This window comes from Mustelus asterias, chromosome 15 (genome assembly GCF_964213995.1).
Source record: "Mustelus asterias chromosome 15, sMusAst1.hap1.1, whole genome shotgun sequence".
NCBI lineage: Eukaryota > Metazoa > Chordata > Chondrichthyes > Carcharhiniformes > Triakidae > Mustelus > Mustelus asterias.
The window spans coordinates 73,907,129-73,924,030 of record NC_135815.1 but is presented as its reverse complement, the minus strand read 5'-3'; the positions used below and the strand labels follow the sequence as shown (position 1 = coordinate 73,924,030).

Sequence of the window (16,902 nt, the reverse complement as noted above, 5' to 3'; positions counted from 1 at the left end):
TTTAGTTAACCATGGATGATGACCCCTCGGAATTTTTCTTTTTCATTGGAATGTGTCTAACCTGTGTATTCTGAAATATCTCTTTAAATGTCTGCCACTGAACCTTTATTGATCTATTCCTTGAGCATGTTTGCCAGTTCACTTTTAGCTCTACTTTCAGGTCCTCATAATTGTCCTTGTTTAAGTTTTTGAAATACTAATCTTGGATGCACACTTCTCTTCCAAAAAAGTTGAATGAAATTCAATCATATTATGATCACTGCTACCTAGGGGTGAGTTCATTATGGGGTTATCAATTAATCTCACTTTGTTATACAATACCAAATCTTACATAGTTGGCTCTCTGGTTACCTCTTGAATGTGCTGTTCTAAGAAACTATCTCAAACTTTCTATGAAACTCATCTACGTTGCCTTTGCCCATCTGATTTTTCTAATCTATATGTAAATTAAACAGCCCATTCCTTTCTGACCAGCTCCACTGTAGTGTGATGATACTCTTCCTTTATAGTATATTTATATCATGTTTTCTGTAAGGGATATGTTTAAAGTTCAGCTCTGATTTGCAGGGTGATGGTTTGTCTGGGAAATGCTTAAATTTAGTAGCTGGAGGAACAAGAGAAGTACTCATTTTAGACATAGAATGACTGTTTAAGCAGAACTAATGCATCTGTGTTTACTTGGGTTCTGCCTGGGGTTTCAGAGTATTATAAAAATTATAGAGAGGTTTAAGTCTGAGAGAAATATTGCCTGATTGAGCCTGTACAGCACTTCCACAAATGACTTCTTGCCTTTATAATTTCACATCTCAACCCAAACTGCTTCTACATCCTGGTTTCCTGAACTTGCCTCAGTACTCAACGCCGACAACTGACAGTTTCCAGATGCAATTTTAACACTCATCCGCTTCATCTTGGACCACAATGTCTTCACCTTCAACAACCAGTTCTTCATCCAGACACACTGAACAGCCACGGAGACCAAATTCGCACCTCCATATGCCAACATCTTCAAGCACAGGTTCGAACAAGACTTCTTCACCACACAGGACCTTCAACCGATGCTATACACTAGATACATCAACGACATTTTCTTCTTTTTGGACTCATGGTGAACAATCACTGAAACAACTATATGATGACATCAACAAGTTCCATCCCACCATCAGACTCACCATGGACTACTCTCCAGAATCGGTTGCATTCTTGGACACACGCATCTCCATTAAAGACGGTCACCTCAGCGCCTCACTGTACCGCAAGCCCACGGATAACCTCACGATGCTCCACTTCTCCAGCTTCCACCCTAAACACGTGAACGAAGCCATCCTCTACGGACAAGCCCTCCGTATACACAGGATCTGCTCGGATGAGGAGGATCGCAACAGACACCTTCAGATGCTGAAAGATGCCCTCATAAGAACAGGATATGGTGCTCGACTCATCGATTGACAGTTCCAACATGCCACAGCGAAAAACCGCACCGACCTCCTCGGAAGACAAACACGGGACACGGTGGACAGAGTACCCTTCATCGTCCAGTACTTCCCCGGAGCGGAGAAGCTACGACACCTCCTCCAGAGCCTTCAACGTGTCATTGATGAAGACTAACATCTTGCCAAGGCCATCCCCACACCCCCACTTCTTGCCTTCAAACAACCGCACAACCTCAAACAGGCCATTGTCCGCAGCAAACTACCCAGCCATCAGGAGAACAGTGACCACGACACCACACAACCCTCCCACAGCAACCTCTGCAAGACGTGCCAGATCATCGACATGGATGCCATCATCTCATGTGAGAACACCATCCACCAGGTACACGGTACATACACTTGCAACTTGGCCAACGTTGTCTACCTGATACGCTGCAAGAAAGGATGTCCCGAGGCATGGTACATTGGGGAAACTATGCAGACGCTACGACAAAGGCTGAATGAACACCGCTCGACAATCACCAGGCAAGACTGTTCTCTTCCTGTTGGGGAGCACTTCAGCGGTCACGGGCATTCAGCCTCTGATCTTCAGGTAAGCGTTCTCCAAGGCGGTCTTCACGACACACGACAGCGCAGAGTCGCTGAGCAGAAACTGATAGCCAAGTTCCGCACACATGAGGACGGCCTAAACCGGGATCTTGGGTTCATGTCACACTATCTGTAACCCCCACAACTTGCTTGGACTTGCAAAATCTCTCTAGCTGTCCTGTCTGGAGACAATACACGTCTCTTTAACCTGTGCTTAATGCTCCCTCCACTCACATTGTCTGTACCTTTTAAGACTTGATTAGCTGTATTAGCATTGATTAGCATTCCAATCATTATTCTGTAAATTGAGTTTGTGTCTCTGTATGCCCTGTTTGTGAGCACATCTCCCACTCCACCTGACGAAGGGGCAGCACTCCGAAAGCTCGTGGTATTTGCTACCAAATAAACCTGTTGGACTTTAACCTGGTGTTGTGAGACTTCTTACTGTGTTTACCCCAGTCCAACACTGGCATCTCCACATCACGTAAAGAAACAACACAGACACCAAGGCTGCCTTGCAGAAGTCATGGAATGTTTCCAGTGTGGGAAGACTGGCCATTTAAGCAGTTTTGCTAATCTTAACAACTTTAATTGCGGAAGACAATGAAAATATTTATGAAACCCTATATTCTAAAATTTGGAATTCAAAATAAAGACAAGATCAAGTTTAAAAATTAGGGTTTCTCGAGGACCGTTACATTGCAAATTAAAGACTTCAATGACAACTTTAAATTTGTAACTGGGGCTAGTATTAGCATACTAGCAGATCATATAGACTTGGCTTCAGCCAATACTCCTTCCATCCATGAGGTATCAAATTGCAAGGTGCAGATGACACGGATCTTCCAATAAAGTGCCACAGCCTTTGGCAAGACTGCAAGATCCTGCTGGCGGGAAGGGCTGGAATATCCTGCCCATGGAGTTATTCAACTGCTGGTCATTTTTTTCAGCATTCCCAAGAGTACACCAAGATTGCCACTCATCAAGGATGAGAATTAACAATCTGTCACCGTTTGTAAAAACCCTCCGGTGACTTGAAGGGGGAAGAGTAGGAGCTAGAGTACCTTGTAGCAATAAAAAGTTAAATGTAATGGTTTTAACTATCTACATAGATTCTGATTGTTAGGTTGATAGAATATTGTGGGGGCTGGGATGGAGGGGAGAATACTGGGGGCGGGGTGTGGAGTGGATTGATGGAATGGATTTGCTAATGAGTAGTGTTGATAATGTGTCAATGATATCAGACAGCCATGTGCTAGACTCGAGGGATAGAGAGAGAGAGGATGGAACACACTCGGGAGACACTTCTAACCTGTTAATAAAGCAGTTTAAAGCAACTACCAGAGTAAGACTACAGTCTTGTCTCGTGAAAATAGGTCACGTGTGCCTGTACCAAGAACCAAGCCAAGAGTTCACAAATCATGGTGGGAACACAACGCAGTAAGATGGAGAGCTCTGGCCTGGGAATCTGTATTCTGTGGTCACAGCACCTCTTTTAATGATTGCGATTCTGGGCTCCATGGCGATTGCTGCCATCTTCACACCAGCATTTGGGAAGGGGCAATCAGAGGTCCAATTGAGGGCTGAAAACATGTCAGTTTGTTCAGCTTGATCCCACTTTTTATATGATGTAACTTTCCCTTTTTAACTAAATTTGATTTTTCTTTTCCTGGTGGTTAATTTCGGTGAACACCTTGAAAGCTTCTTTGACTTCCAGGTTGGGAACCTCTGCTCTTGGGCACACTGGGGTGTGCCCAATAGATAATGTCATCAGGGTGGTTTGGCAAGATGGTAGACCAACTTGAATCATCCTTGTGGCAATATTGATAATTTTTAGGAATAATGCCAAATTAGATTCTTGATTTTTTAACATAAAAATTAAATATTTTGAAATAAAATTTGAATAGTGATATGAGATGATCAATGGCATTGAAAAGATAGACCCTGAATGGTAATTCAAACTAAATCAGTAGAATAAAGTGAAAGTGATCCGTCTGTGTATTTGATTCGCATCCAGGTTCAGCAATGTTAATTTTCAAGGCTTATGACTCAAATTATTCCAATAATTGCTTTCTCTGCCACATTCTCCATCATCCACCTTCTCCATCCTATTTCTCAAACATTAATTGGGTTAAATCAGTCTTGTACGTACTTGCAGGTACTTATTCTATGTGGTCAGGGGTCCCAGTTGTTGACCCAAATACAGGAGGTAAACAGCCCAAAGAAAACACTTGACTTTTAGTTTATATCAAGTAACCTGGCAGTGTGTATTAATGTTAACATTTTGCCAGGATGCCAAAAAGGCATGTGCTTTGTTTATAATGAAAGAAAATAATGTTTTGCATTTGTATAGTGCCTTTCACAACTACAGGATGTAATAAGTGAAGTACATTTGATGTGCAGTCACCGTTGTACAATTATTGAAAATTTCCACTTTACATACCCCTTTCTTCTAAAACTTAATGCTCAGAACCATTTTCAATCCTTGGTTGTTTACTGAATTTCCTTTGTCCAATACATATATGTTCTTTTGAGGATTGAGTGCTTGGATATTAAAGCTATGTTAAATGATTTTTAAAATTCTGCAATGGTTCTGGGAATTGAATTAACTGCCAATTTGTTCCTTGATTTAGAATTCAGAATTATCATTTCTATAAATGAGCTTCCATGTATCTTCAATTTTTATGGCATGCATTTGCACGTGCAAACTACTGAACCATCTCCCACCTCGTCTTCCTTTCCAAAGCGCTTAACTTTGTCTCTTCCCAGATCTGTGCCCATCATTCCCACCAATCCATGTTTGAATTGCTGAAATCTGATTTCAATCCTTGCCTCGTTACCAAAACCAATTACACTGATGTGACTGTGACAGAGGTAAATTATCCCTTGTCATCCTTCATGACTTGTGCAGTCTTTGATATGATAGATTATGTCAACATATTCCAGTGCCTCTTCACCAGAGTGCATCTGCTTGGTTCCATTCTTATCTATCTAATTGAAACCACAGTATCACCCTGCAGTGACTCTGTTCCTGCACCCACATTTTTACCTTCTGGCATCACCAAGAATTATCCTTTGTCCTCTCCTATTTCTCATACATCCTTGGTGACATAATCTGAAAACAGCACTAGTTTTCACACGTTTCCTTACAACACCACTTCTCTTGACCTGTGCACTTCTCCATTGCTACTTAATTATCAGACTGTTTGTTCGACATCCAGTACTGTACAAGCAAAAATTTCCTCCCAGTTAGATTTGGGAAAGACTGAAGTAATGACTTTGGCCCCTGCTACATTCCCTAGCCATTGACTTCATTTTTCTTCTTGATAACTGAGATTTGCAATCTTGGTGTCATATTTAAACCTGAGATTATCTTCCAACCACACCATCACTAAGACTGCCTTCTGTAATATGGTCAGATTTGGGCCCTTGTGTCAGCTCATTTACTGCTGGAACCCTCAATTATGCCTTTATTACCTTCAAACTTGAATATTCCACACATGCCTGAATGGTCTCCCAAATTCTTCCCTCCATAAATTTTGAGATCTTCCAAAACTCTTCTACCCACATCCTTACTCCTGCCAAATCCTGTTCACCCACTACCCACTTGCTTATTGATCTATTGGTTCCCAGCTAAGCAGTTCCTTAAAATTATCATGCTTGTCTTCACCTTCCTGCTAGCCTCGCCACTCCTTACCTCTAATCTCCTCCAGCCTAGGTGTCTGCATCCCAAATTTTAACTGCTTCAACATGCCTTCAGCCGTTTAAGCCCTAAGCTCTGAAATTGTTTCGCTACACCTCTTTTTCTGTTTTTAAGATATACCTTAAAACCTACCTCTGTTCAAACTTTTAGCCTTTCTGGGGTTGCCAACTCTGGCTGGATATGTTCTGGGAGACATCAGCAAAAATGCCTTAATGGGAAACTGCCAGGCAGTGTGGCAAGCGCATGTCTGGGAACGCTTGAAAATATGAACACATTCCCAGGGAATTATCTATGTTTGAAATATCTCCCTGCCTAAAGGAATTTAACATGGGGAAAGCCTCTCCCTTGGTTTTGGCCTGTTTTAGGTAAAAGGGGATCCGACCTTTAAATGCAGCCTAGCTCCTGCTGCCCCTGGATTATTTAAGTTGTGGTCCATACTGCTATAATGTCGTACTTTCCACTCTGAAGCAGCCAGCTAGAGTGTCGGAAGAATGTTCAACAAGCACTGAAGGTATAACTATAGGCCCCGCACATGTGCAATTGCCTGAATTAAAATGGCACAGACCAAACAAACAGATGTGAGTGAAAATCCCCTGCTTTGGTAAGTATGGCCTGTTCGCCTGTCCTGCTATTGATTTTTGCTATTTAAAATCTCCTGGAAGGCAATAGTTGGCCACCGGGAGATTAATGCCTATTCTAGGACACTCATTGCCATTCTGGGAAGGTTGATAACCCTACCTTCTACCCTCCTATTATCTTACATGGCTTGATGTCAAGTTCTGCTCTTGTGAAGCACCTTGCACATTTTCTAATGTTAAAACTGCTATATAAATAGAAGATTTTTTCATAATATATTTATTTAAAACTATTCTTGCACGAAAGAAACCCAGTGATGCTGAAGCATGACACCTGATTAGAAAAATATTTCTGTAAACACACATTCTTGCAGGAAAGAAGATTGGCATCATTAAAGATACAAATTAGTATTTTACCAAATGCAGTATGTTCGGTTTGGAAGTTTCATTTTAATCTATGTTCACTACAGTGTCATATTCCAAGCATGAAGTCAGCCATATAACATGCATTACTGCTTGTGACAATATGGATCTTAAATTCTGGTCCATAGATATTTTAAGATAGGCTTGACTTTTACTCGCATCGTTATGTTGGTTTGGAATGTCTCTTAGAGTTGATTAGTCATTCAATAAACATAATCCAGACAGCTCCTTTTTATAGTGCAATACAAAGTGCTAGTGATATCGAGGCTAAGCCGATTAAAGATCGATGCAAGTGAGATTATAATGGACAAGAAGGAAATAGATTTGTTAAGTGCTTTGTGTCCATTTTACAGTGGAAGGAGATAATAATGTACAACAGAATCTAAAAATAAGTCAAGGGCAGACCTTGGCTTTAATATTTGTATATTTATGAAGAAACATGTTACTGGAGAAGGTAACCGGACTAAGATAGACACGAGATTCCACATCCCACTATTGAAAGTAACTGGAAGAAATTGCCACTGGATTGGTCATAATTTTTCAAAAGCTCTCTAGAATTGGGGATTGTGCCTGTGGATTAGAAAATTATAAATGTCACTCTGTTATTTAAAGAAGGCGGGAGAAACCAGGTAACTACAGACCTATCAGTTTAAAGTCTGTTGTGGGGCGGTTACTGGAGCAATAATAAAGTTAACTGAGCACTTGGACAAGTAGGGGCTGATCAAAGATTATGTTTGACTAATAACTGAATCTTTTGAGGAGGTCACTAGAATGATGGAAGTGAAACATCGATAGATAATGTTACTGGCCTTCCAGAAAGCATTTTGTAAGATTCCACACTGGCAAAAATTAAGCTTAGGGAATTGGAGGTAACCTTGTTGCAAAGGATAGTGTAACACGCCTTTGCCCAATATGGTCATTCAAAATTTTCAATATTGAAATCAATAGATTTATGTTAGTTCTAGGCATTCAGGACTATAGAATGAAGATGGGTAATGGAGTTGATGCAGATTAAATGTAACCAAATGGCAGGCTCAAGAGGCTGAATCTCCTCTTATTCCTACAATAGATTACTAAATATGCAAATTATCGGTACTCTCTAAATTTGCAATTGCTGATATGACTTTAGAATGGCCTTCTGGGCGGGCTTGTTATTCATTATGTCTTTTATCGGGAGGCTCCTTAATACTGATTTTAGAAATGTTGATCACACAGTATCTTTAAATCTAACTTTTTGGCAAAGGGACGTAGTATTTTAATGCTTGGCTTTTTTGTACTAGGAACTGGCAGTTCAATTATCCAGTCATCATGGTGGTTTATCAATGCTGTTGAGTCAGTGCTCTCATCAAATTAATAATTGTGGGGCACCATGCATATCAAATGATTCAGATTTATACTGCTTGATCATCTTTCAAACTAAATAAATATGAAATGCATTTTTTGGTAAAACTGTTAGTTTCTCTCTGACTTGTCAATATGTGAACCCTGTGGAAAAACTAGTTCTTGGTCATTGGAGTTCCAGTGATGATCTGCATGTACAGCTAGAAATGTAAACAAAAATTATAGGTAGTGGAATGCTTTTGTCAATTAAAATGTAACCAAATATTTTTGGCAAGCATTTCACCTAAACAGAGTTTGATTTGCACTTCAGGACTTGTTTTTGTATTTTCCCATTGAACCATTCAGTGACGAGTTGTATTTTTCTTTGTACCGAACATTGTGCCTCACAGATCACCACCTTGAAGCAGTTTTATTCTACAGGGCTTCGTGTTCTAGTAAATAATTTCTCTTTTTAATTTGTGTTCTTGGAAAATTGGACAGGAAAGAGAGCCTGGTAGTTGGCTTTCATCTGAATGTTATGGGGGCTAAATTGGATTATCTCAAATAGGCATGGGAAGTTACCCATTCATTGCATTGCATTACCATTTTACATGATTACAGCTTGTGGCCAGCTACATTAACTACACACAAATAATCAGTGGGCCTGATGGAGTGGCTTTTGTTGAGGTTCATTCCAAGCAGTTTCTATGGGGTCCTGTGTTCTATGGATGCACACTGAGGCAAACATCACTGCAGTTGAAGAACCAATAACTCTGTGAAAGAGGTCCTTGGTCTAGTTGAAATTTGCTGCAGTGCAAGGAGCCATCTGTGACTGTTGAAGGAAGCTAATCTGATTTGTTCTTTACAGAACAGTTTAAAGTTTACTTGATAAATTATATTTGGGTGGGGAAGAGCTGGTGAGAGTCCTTTGTGAACCAAATCTGTGCTGTAAAAAATTGAAGGTGGCCTATAAGAGTTTGCAGCAAGATTTCCAAAAATACATTGGAGGCTTTGGTGTAAGACCTGGAGAAAAGGAGCGAGGTCCTTTTATCCATTGGCGAGGGGAGAGTAAAAGACCATTGAGATATGTTCAGGAGGCAGTGGAGGTCAATACCAGGAGTATAGTTCCAAGAACATGGATGTGGTGCAATAAGAAGTTGAATGCTCTGATACAGTTTTAAAGCTCAGTGCATTAAATCTTCCAGAAAGGGGCATCGCAGAGGCCATGGCCACTTAATGTTGGAGAGAGAGACAATGATGGTATCTCTATTACTAATCATGTTTCTATCTTTTCCCCTCATTTCACAATCTCTCCTCACTCACAAGCGTCAATACACAACTTCTCTTCTCCTTCATCACAATTCAAATCTTCAACTGCATTACTAGCCTCATTTGCTACACCTCCATAACATACCAACCAACATTTTCTATCAAGGCTTTCCCCTTCAATTCTTATGCTTTACCTCACTCTCTCACACTTGGCACTATTACAAACTATGCATTCACAGCTGGCACATGCTGACAGCTTTGATGGCCACATTACGCAAATATGCTGCAAGATATTCAACTTTTGCTTGCAGGAAAAGGTGGCACCTAACAGGAGAACTGGAGAAGGACAAGCCCCTCTACATTTTGATACCCGTGGGGAAGACCATGATGAGCTCAAGAAAGGGGCATTGCTGAGGTTATGGCCACTGTTAATGCTGGAGGGATAGATGATGATGGTTGGTATCTGTATAACTAATCCTCTTTCTATCTTACTCCCCTCATTTCACAATCTCTTCTCATCCACAAGCTTCAGATGGTGTCAATAAGCAACTTCTTCTCTTCACCTTCACCACAATTCAAGCTTGCCACTGCATTCATTTCAGATATCCAAGAATGCCACATCAGTCTGTGGAAGAATAAAAAAAGGTCCGTGAAGGTGAAGGTGAAGCCACGTGGCCACTCTCTGCCACCAGCTTAGCCTGAGACTGCATATATTTTAAGAGCTTGGGTAGAAGAACTGTATGTAGTGACACATAGGGCACAAATGTGCAGGAACCAGTGTAGGAATGTTCCAGGACGGGAGGATGAAGTAATGCAGGTGTCAGCTCAATGGACAACGAGTTTCATGTGTTTTGCACCAGATAAGTCAGATGAGGACTTTGATGACGCAAGGTACACAAGAAGGCTGATGGGTGTACACATGTTTGGTGCATTATAAAGCTTGCTAAAAGACTTGCATTCAATATTGAGGAGCATTGAAGAGTTCAGCCCAACCAAGCTGAGCATTTTGCACAAGAAGTTTTGGAACCCAACCTTTCACAGAACGGGAATTGTCTCATCAGCACACCTATGGAACCCACCATGGTGTAGCATCTAATGGATATAGTCACAACTTCCTTCAAAGGTCTGGACGTTTCATTCATCAGGACACTTTTTTTGTAAGAATACCAGTATAAGGGGAAATCAGCAAATACCATATGAAAAGAGAGTGCTGATTGGTTGGCAAGCTGACTCTGATTGGCAGAGGCATTGTCATGGCAAGTGCACCAGTTAGTGGTGGCTGACAGATAACTGCCAAGTGTTGGTTAAAATTTAAACCAGGCAGCTTGACCCTAATCAGCAAACAGCTGTCACTTCAACCAATTGAATATTGTCAGTCGGGCAAGAAGTGTGGCGCATGTGTGTGTACTAGAAGCTATGTATATTAATACACCAGCCCCTGTTCTTTGCAGACAGGAAAGAACATGTACACACTGCATCTGTTTCAGCTAACTTAAAAATTGATAGAGGTGGTATTGGATGGGTTATCTGTACTTAAGTTGATAAGGTACCAGGATTGGATGAGATGCATCCAAGGATATTGAGAGAAAGAGGGGAAATTGGAGGCACTGGCCATAATTTTCCAGTCTTCTTTAGACTTGGGACCGGGTGATGGCATTAGAGTGTGAGAGGACTGGAGAATTGCAAATATTACACCGTTGTTCAAAAACTGGTATAAAGATGAGCCCAGCACCTACAGGCCAGTCATCTTAACTTCAGTGGTGGGGGAATCTTCTGGAAACAGTAATTTGGGATAAAATTAATTGTCACAAAGTAAAGTTTATTTATTAGTCACAAGTAAGGTTTACATTAACACTGCAATGAAGTTATTGTGAAATTCCCCTAGTTGCCATACTCCGGTGCCTGTTCAGGTCAATGCACCAAACGAGCACATCTTTCAGACTGTGGGAGGAAACCCACACAGACACGAGGAGGACGTGCAAACTCCACACAGACAGTAACCCAAGCGGAAATCAAACCCGGGTCCCTGGCTGTGAGGCAGCAGTGCTTGCCACTGCCACCATGCCGCCCAAATGTTGCTTAATTAAGGAAAATCATAACTGATTTATTCATGAAAATCATGTTTAACTAACTTGCTGGAGCTTTCTTGAGGAGATTGATAAGGGAAATGCTATTGGTCTGGTGTCCATGAACTTCCAAATGGCATTTGATACAGACTTATGAGCAAAGTTATAGCTCATGGAATGACATGGAAAAGTAGCAACAAAGATACAAAATTGGCTGAGTGATAGGAAACCGAGAGTAGTGGTTAATGGATATTTTTTGAACTGGAGAAATGTTAATAATGGAGTTCCCCAGGGCTTATCCTGATGTACTTTAATGACCTAGACCTTGGTGCACAGGGCACAATCTCAAAATTTGCAGATAATTTGAAACTTGGAAACATTGTGAAATGTGAGGAGTTCAAAAGGTTATAAACTAGCTGGTATAATGGATAGGGAAGTGGCAGATGAAGAAATGTAAAGTGATTAATTTTGGTAGGAAGAACATGGAGACAATATAAAATAAAGGGTACAACTCTAAAGGGACCTCTGTGTATATGTACCATTTTCAGTGGTGACAGGACAGGTTGAGAGCGCAGTTACTAAAGCATTCAGTAGCCTAGACTGCACATATACATCCAAGTCCCTCTACTCCTACACCCCCTTTAGAATTGTACCCATCTTTTTATATTGTTTCTCCTTGTTCTTCCTGCTAAAATTAACCACTTTAGGAGCATTGAGTATAAAAGCAAGGGAGCTGTGTTGGACTTGTATAAAACACTGGTGTGGCCTCAGCTGAAGTATTCTGTCCAGTTCTGGCATTGTAGGAAAGACGAGAAGGCATTGGAGAGGGTGCAGAAAAGATTTGAGACCCAGAGATGAGGAACATAGGTTATGAAGATAGATTGGAGAAGTTGGACTGTTTTTTTTTTTGAGAAACAAAAGCTGAGAGGCGATTTGATCGAGGTATTCAAAATCTTGAGGGATGTAGTCAGAATAGATGGGAAGAAACTGTTCCCACTCATGAAAGGGTTGAGAAAAGAGGGCACAGAATTAAAGCAATTGGCTAAAGAAGCCAAGGTTGCACAAGGAAAAACCTTTTCATGCAGCGAATGGTTAAGAGCTGGAATGTGTTTCGAGAGTGATGGAGACTCTTTCAATTGAGGCATTCCAAAGGTAATTAGACTGTTATCTGAAAAGAAGAAATATGAAGGGTTACAGGGAAAAGGGAGGCAATGATAGTAGGAGAATTACTTATTCAGAGAGCTGGTGCAGTCACCATGAGCCAAATAACTGTCTTCTGTACTGTAACAATTCTGTGAACTGACCCCAGAATTATTACTGCAAATAAAGTGACCAAGCCATACATACTCAAGACAGTTCCAGATTCAATCCTACGACTCTGCCATGTTAATAGGTCTTGAGTGTGCATTAGTAAAAGTGATTTTCATTTCCCCAATGCAGTGATGGAAACACTGCATTGGGGAAATGAAAATCATCTGGGGTTCCCACTCCTCATCACCATTCGGCAATCTACACTAATACTGCACGTGTGAAGACAGGCTTTGGTTTCAGCTGTGATGGCCCGTTTGCTAATGTTCAACTTTTGACACCCAATAATCTGAAATAATGACATTTGTTAATGTATGTTCCAGCAAAATTTCCACTGTTCTTAGTTTGATTGCTCTCAGGAAAGGGGGGAGAAGAAGATTGGTGAGCCAAATGAAATCCAGTCATAAAATCTGCCATCTTCTAGCCCAGGCAGAGCTATAGAAAAATATTAAGTGTTGTGGTGATTGAAGCTGGCTGGTAGTTTTGGCAAAAATCTCCTGTCAAAACTAATAAAGTTACCACAAAGTAAACTAATTATATGGCTTCAAAGTCCTTACCTAAGGGCTGGAGACTTAATTGTGATAACCGAGCACATTCAAAATTAATGCAACTGAAAGGAAAAGTAATTTTTTAATGGCAGGTTTTTTGGGTCATTTTGTTGCAAAGCTGAAATGTGGGTGAGTTTGTTGCTTCTGGGATATACAAATGTGCGTAAGACTAATTTAGCTTAAAGTAGCTCTATTGATTGCATTAGGACTTGGCTTTGAACAGACCTAACGCTATTTATTGGATTCTGGGGAAAATTTGTGTTCATTGAACATTTTAGATCCATCTAGTTTGTTTGTCTTCAAATTGTTATAAGACTCTTAAAATGTCCTGAGATAATAGGCCAAATGACCAAAAGCTTGGTCAAAGTTGAAGGTTTTAAGGAGCCTCTTAAGTGAATGGAGTGGGTAGACAAGCATGAAGTATGGGGAGTGAGTGCCAGAGCTTGGGGTCTGGGCAACTAAAATTGCAGCTACCAATGATAGCTTAAATAAAACTGGGGATGTTCAAGAGGACAGAATTGGAGGAGCTCAAATATCTCTTGAGGCTCTAGGGTTAAAGGAGATTATAGAGATGGGGAGGGGCATGGCCAAGAAGAGATTTGAAAACCAGAATGAAAATTTTAATCAAGATGTTGTTTGCTCTGGAGCCAATATAGATGATGAGCATCTACCCACCCGCAAGTATGATGGGTGAATGGAATTTGGCACATGTAAGGAAACTGGCAGCAAGGTTTAGTTGATCTCATTCTATGGAATGGGTTATTGGTATCCGAAATGTGTTGCCTGAGGCTGTGGTGGAGACCGATTCAGTTGTGTCCTTCAAAGTATAATTGGACAATTACCCAAAGAGAAAATTTGCAGAGTTACTGAGAAAAGACAGGGGAATGAAACAATGTGAGTCACCCTTGCAGAGAGCTGGAAGAGACATGATTCGGCTGAATGGCCGCCTTCTGTGCTGTAACTATTCTATGAATTCTATGAATTCACAATCATTCATAAAAAAATTCCAGTAAAAAAACAAGATTAATCCATGTCTCACTAGGGAAGTTGATAGTTGTATTGTATTAAAAGAGGGTTTAAAATTCTGCAAAGAATGGTTGTAAGCCTGAGAATTGGAATTGTTTAGGAATTGGCAAAGGACTATCTAACAATTGATTGATAAGGGGAAAAATAGATTGAAAATAAACTAACTAGGAATATAAAAGCAGACTGTTAGAGCTTCAAGTATATGAAAAGGAGAGTAGGTAAACACTGGTCCTGTAGAGGTAGAGACACGAGAAATTATCATGGGGAATGAGGAAATGGCAGAGATGTTGAACAAATATCTTATGTCTGTCTTCACAGTAGAAGGTGCAAATTACATACCAGCAATAGAGAATAACAACAAAGGGGCTACTAAAAGTAAGGAGCTTAAGATGTTTAATATCAGCAAAGAGTATTGGAGAGACTTGAAGAACAATAAGCTGACAACCCCCCAGGTCTATATGCTAGGGTTCTAAAAGAGTTGGCTGCAGACATAGTGGAGGCACTAGTTGTGCTTTTCCAAAATTCCCAATGTCCTAGAAGAATCGAAGCTTATCCGAAGTAATCAAATGCAATTTTATTTAAGCTATTTTTTTTTTAAAAAGAGGGAGAAAACTGGAAACCGAATGCCAATTAACCTGACTGGTCATCAGGAAAACGATTTTGCGCATTAATATGATTTTCTATGTTGACATGGTTTCACAAAAGGGAAATGGTGTTAGAAAATGAGGGTGTAATTAGTAGGATTAAATAAAGGGCGAGCCAGTAGACATAGAAGCATTTGATAAGGTACCTCACAGAAGGATAATGCACAAGTTAAGGGCCCATGGAGTTAGGGATAATAGATTAGCATGGATGGAGGAAACAACGAATGGGAATAAATGAGGCATTTTCAAGTTGACAGGTTGTAACTAGTGTAGTGCCGCAAAGATCAATGCTGGAAACTTTGCTAGTTACTATCTATATTAATGACTAGATGAAGAGACCAGGAGTGATGTATCTAAGTTTGCTGACAATATAAAGGTGGTGGGAATATAGGCTGTGAGGAGGACTCAGAAGGATGCAAAGAGAGAGAGAGACGGGTGAAGTGAATGGGCAGCATGGTAGCAAATGGAGTATGATATATGGCTCCTGGATTAAATGGGTTGATTAAGTAAATTGAAATATACCTTTTTTGCCTACCGTAGATGAACAACTGTCATATATTTGAGGCAGCAAGAGATGAGAGACTAGCACTATTGGAAGGTGTGAGGATGGGTTCTTATGAATGTTGGATGTGAGGCAAAAGTGCTCTGGACTGCTGATGAATGAATGATGAGGCTTTGATGCTTGAGCAGCATGAGAGTTTAGTGGTGCAGTGGATATAAGATGTTCTTTAAAGATCCATTCATTATCTTGACCAGAATGAAAATTTTTATCAAGATGTTGTTTGAACTGGAGCCAATATAGATAATGAGCACAAGTGTGATGGGTGAATGAGATTTGGCACATGTAAGGTTTATTTGACTTCTGGCACTGCTGCCAAGTTCTGGGAGCTCGAGTCTAGAAGTTGATTTCTGTGGCCACCCAATCCCACTCCCATATAGTGTTCCTTCCTCATCCCATCCAGTGCAATATCCCTTTAGGAGGGGAAGACTGAATTTTTTTCTGTTTTAAAATCTTCCTCTAAAATCTATCTCTGATGAAACATTTGCTCAACTGTCCTAAATCTCCTTTGGCTTGTTGTCAAACTTTGTCTGATTAAGCGTCTTGGAGTGTTCTCTTATTTTAGGGTTATTATTTCTTCCCCTGTGCATTGTTACTTAATGATTAGCCAATTGGGTGAAAGTTTTAAGCAATACGAGTGTTTAGCAATGTTCCTGAAGGAATTACTTCCTCCTTGCTCCTCCTGTCACTTGCCTCAGAAAAGCAACAATAGATATTTGGAATAGGCACCAAGTTGAAAGTTATTAATCCTTTTCAAGAAAAATCTAGATGAAGGTTTATTAGAATGAGAACTTGATGGCAATAGAGTCACTGAGTTGCTGGAAATGTTATCCTAAAGGTGAATCTCACAAGATGCATGTGCTCTGAATTAAGTTTGCCCTGGTGTTTCTATTCTTTTTAAACTTTGCCAACTCAGTTTGTGATTTGAGAATGGATTCTGTGGTTTGTGGTATAACAGATTGTATGCGAAATACTGGCTTGTTGACCTTTTGAGATTTTTGTTGGTATTTGGCACAGTGAAAGTTATAAATTCATGGTAGAAAATTAATAGTTCTTAATGGTTATATTTGTCTTTTATTTTTGGGAACGTTTGTACTGATGGCAAAGAATGGTGCTAGGGAAATAATTTATTTCTATTTTGAATAGGGCGGCACGGTAGCACAGTGGTTAGCACTGCTGCTTCACAGCTCCAGGGTCCCAGGTTCGATTCCCGGCTCGGGTCACTGTCTGTGTGGAGTTTGCACATTCTCCTCGTGTCTGTGTGAGTTTCCTCCGGGTGCTCCGGTTTCCTCCCACAGTCCAAAGATGTGCGGGTTAGGTTGATTGGCCAGGTTAAAAATTGCCCCTTAGAGTCCTGGGATGCGTAGGTTAGAGGGATTAGCGGGTAAAAAAAAGGGATTAGCGGGTAGGGCCTGGGTGGGATTGTGGTCGGTGCAGACT

The 16,902-nt window shown here is 40.6% G+C and overlaps 1 protein-coding gene across 3 annotated transcripts in view; it reads left to right on the top strand.

The window, feature by feature from the left end:
• Positions 1 to 16,902, top strand: part of agpat4 (1-acylglycerol-3-phosphate O-acyltransferase 4 (lysophosphatidic acid acyltransferase, delta)) — a 105,864-nt gene that overhangs the window by 31,812 nt on the left and 57,150 nt on the right. The gene's annotated exons all lie outside the window — the stretch shown is intronic.